The following is a 4,002-nucleotide window of genomic DNA, read 5'->3' as shown; positions in this document are numbered from 1 at the left end:
CATTTAACGTCAACATTTTAAAAAAAAATCTTCCCCGGGGAGCTTGCCCCCGGACCCCCCTAGAGGAGGTGAGGTCCAACACCTGCCCACAACCCCTGTTAAATTGTCTCACCCACATTGAGGATGCTTCCTACGCCCATGTTTTTTTCCATTCGTCAAGTCAGGCAAATTGGGTCAAAATGTTATTGCATCAATGATCTGTTAACATTAAAATCACTAAATATATGCTGTAACTATTTTGCTCTAGGCAACTCAAGGGCTCAGGTAATGTGATTACTATAATAATTGTCCATAATAACATTAAATGCATAGGGTTTTTTGTTAAGTAACATACTTTCGGCCGATACATGTCGCGCATTAAGTGGGCCTGTCTGTCAATTAATCCCCGGGCCACTTTTTCACCCCAGTCCGCCCCTGGATACGGGTAACTAACTTATGAATGAATACTACAATACACGTCTACTATAGTAAACTAGGTGCTTACTATCACCTCATTTGTGATTTGTCATCGCTGACTTTCTCAATGGGAGAAGGGACATTTTTTGTTTTGAACAAGGGCAGTGATTTTTGGCTCATAGGATGTCAATGCAATCCTAAGACATTGGTGAAGAGTGCTGTCAGTCATGGAGCAGTGAGTGCTACTTTTGATTGAGTTCATGTGTGAAAAGCTTTATTCACATGTGTATGTTGATCCAAACATACTGAGCACACAGATCGCTACTTTCTGAAACTGCTGTTTTTTGACATCACTCGAAAACTTTGCTGGCCCGTTAGTGCGCTGCATTTTAATAAGTTCCAGTGTATATTTCCCCTTGTCGATGCAGGGGACCACTTCCTTTGCAATGGTTGATACGTCCCCCTCTATTGCATAATAAGTGAAGGGGTCTCTGGCAAAGCCCATCACCTCTGTGGGCAGAGCAAGTCCATTCAATCGACCGGCAAAGTTCTCTTTCAACCTCGCAATGAAATCTGTCATCACATCCGTGATTTGTGCCGGAGATGTGATGTGTTTGGGGAGCGTCGGAAAATGCAGCATCCGACCCGTGCTCAAGTCGGTCGCGAAAAGGTCCAGCTTGACTTGGATCTGCTCCACAAGATCAATGACCGTTTTGTCTCTGTTTACGCTTCAGAGTTGAGAGAGACATGTTTTAGAGTTGCTATCATAGGACCACCGTTACTAGCACCACTAGATGCACTTTCAAAAAACGTGCTGCGTTGTGGTTTGGTGGTTTCTATGCAACGCGGAGTGTTGCGTTCAGGGTCTGTACTAGTGTAGGAATTTGGCTACGGGAGGCTGGGCCACTCGGGAGTTGGTTCTGGGCCGCATCTGGCCCGTGGGCCGCCAGTAGAATAGGCCTGACTTACATCTTAAACAGATGCATGTTCAATCATCAACTACTATAGAGCTCAAGTCTTCCAAAATCACCCAATACATTTTGGTAACACTTTATGGTAAGGGTACATGAATCATCATGACATAATGCATGAAAAAGCATGAATTCATTCATGTAGTACTTCATGAACTATCAGTAATGTATAAGGATTAATAGTATCTCATGAATGACTTAATGCAGGAACAATACCTTAATTAATGCATCAACTAAGGTATCTCAATCATCATGACTTCTGAATATAGATCTGCAGTTAAAGTGACAGGCCAACAAACTGACCAGTCACAGCAATTCCAAGTGTTGTAATCATGATTTACCAAGCATACTTCATCATGTTTGTGCCCCTTCAAATAAAGTGATGACCTGTTCCGTTGTTTACACTGATAAATAATATGATTAATGGCCTATGTGAAATCACCGTTATTAACCATTTGGTGCTCATGCATCAATCATCTTTGTGATCCCTCAAAACAAAGTCAGCCCTTATAGGCATCATGTATTTGGCAATGTTACAAATGCAAATTAGATAAATCATTTTGGACTTAATTTCTATTATCAATTATACAGTTAGGACTTTTTTTATGTATCATACAGTATTATCTTAAAGCTCACAAACCATTAAAGATGACTCATTCATACTATTAACAAAGTTTGATGTATAATCCAAAGCCAACAAGATCACATTTTGACATATCACGACACATAAGAAAGCAATACAAATGTTCGNTGCCATATTAACTAATATTAGCACCCGTTTCTCTGTTAAGCCTCTTCTGACTGCTTCCACACCTGCACACGGAGAACACGGTTAAAGCTCCAACACGACATCAGAAGAGGCTTAACAGAGAAACGGGTGCTAATATTAGTTAATATGGCAGTGGCTCAGTCAGTAGGGGCTTGGACTGGGAGCCGTAGGGTCGCCGGTTCAAGTCCCCGAACAGACCTACATATGGAGCGTGGACTGCTATTTGGAGAGGTCCCAGTTCACCTCCTGTCCTGCAGTGGTGCCCTTGAGCAAGGCACTGGACATCCCCCTTCCCCCCCTACTCCCATTGCTCCCCGGGCGCTGTACAAGAGCTGCCCACTGCTCCTATTAGACTCCTGGTACTAGGATGGGTTAAAAGCAGAGAACACATTTCACTGTGTGCTCTGCATGTGAGAACATTAAAGAGGCTTTCATCCCTCTGATTCTATATATCTATCTATTCTATTAAGAAACTCACCAGCTTGTCTTTCTCTGGCATCGCCTTCCACACCTCCGCCAGCTTTTTGCTTAGCTCACCAAAGACTGTGGATCGGACACAAAAACTAAATATTTAAAATGTGTATAAAGTGATGTTAGGACAAGGTGCAAATCGGTTTAATTACTATGGAAGCATTTAGCAGATTCAATTACAAATTAAGATTTAAGTTGTATTTTCATTTCCATTTAAATATTTATATTTAATTGGTCTAAATTTGAATTCAAATGAAAAGAAATGCAATAACAATTCAAACCATTAGCACGGGCATTCTGCGACAAAACTTTTAAAATAATAATAATTGCAATTTTTTTTTTTAAAGACTATGACTATATTGACGATATTCAAATGTTAAATATTTAAATTGTAATTTAGTTATTGAAACTTAATTTCGCATTTTAAGATCTGTAACCCAAATAAAAAAAATATTACATTTCCAATTTAATTTTCATTAAAATTTATTTACATTTTATTACAATTTAAAAATGAAAAACCCCAGTTGCCACTCATAATACAAATGTTTAGACTTTCAAATGTCAGCCTAAATGCTCTTTGAATTTGAGTTGGTCCACCAAAGTGCTTCCATACATCACATACACACGCAGTCCTGATTTGACCCACCTAGTCCCGGCTGTTCTGCATTAATGTTGACTCTGTACTCCTTACAGAACACCTGGTACGCTGTCATGTTCTTCTTCTTGGGCTGAGAGAGGAAAACAGAGGTTATTAAAGTGTTACCTTTCTAAGAAATAGCCGTAGTTAGCTGACTAGTTAGCTGACTAGTTAGACTAGTTGCGACTAGTTAACGTTGCAAAAGTCTATGAGCAAAGTCAGAGAAACAAAACAACGTAGGCACATTGTATTTTGTCAAAGCTACATTTCGAGTTTGACTGCATCTTTAACGACCAACCCAACGAGCAGAGATGGTACAAGTACACACATCCTTTACTCAAGTAGAAGTACAGATACTCGTGTTTAAAAATACTCTGGTGAAAGTAGAAGTACTGACTAAACTTCTTTACTCAAGTCAAAGTAAAGAGGCTTTGAAATGTACTTCAGTAAAAAGTACCCATAACTAGCAGCTGTTTTAAAGAGTACCTGACCTCCCTTTATATTAATAGAACAATAATGTCATTGTTAGCTAATGAATGTTTCCATGCTGAACAACGGCAACATGACAACGTTTTCATTGGTCCCTCTTCTTTAGAGAAGACCAGGAAATGATGGATACACGGATCGTGTTCAAATCAGGCACGCAATGAGTCTAAATAATAATGATCACGCCACCAAACACACATTCAAACTAGGGATGTCCCGATCACCTTTTTTTGCTCCGATTCCGATCATTTGATTTTGACAATTTGCCGATA

General features: G+C 39.7%; 1 long non-coding RNA gene across 1 annotated transcript; it reads right to left on the bottom strand.

Annotated features, from left to right (window-relative positions):
• Positions 1–2,149: 2,149 nt before the first annotated feature.
• LOC104951112 (uncharacterized) lies at positions 2,150–3,359 on the bottom strand. The gene is made up of 3 exons (XR_798991.1): positions 3,254–3,359; positions 2,615–2,679; positions 2,150–2,180 (listed from the first exon to the last, which is right to left on the bottom strand). It is a non-coding gene; the product is annotated as an uncharacterized lncRNA (long non-coding RNA).
• Between the last annotated feature and the right edge of the window lie 643 nt (positions 3,360–4,002).

Source organism: Notothenia coriiceps, unplaced genomic scaffold (assembly GCF_000735185.1).
Source record: "Notothenia coriiceps isolate Sejong01 unplaced genomic scaffold, NC01 NC01_scaffold00018551, whole genome shotgun sequence".
Lineage (NCBI taxonomy): Eukaryota > Metazoa > Chordata > Actinopteri > Perciformes > Nototheniidae > Notothenia > Notothenia coriiceps.
This window is presented reverse-complemented; position numbering and strand designations above follow the sequence as displayed.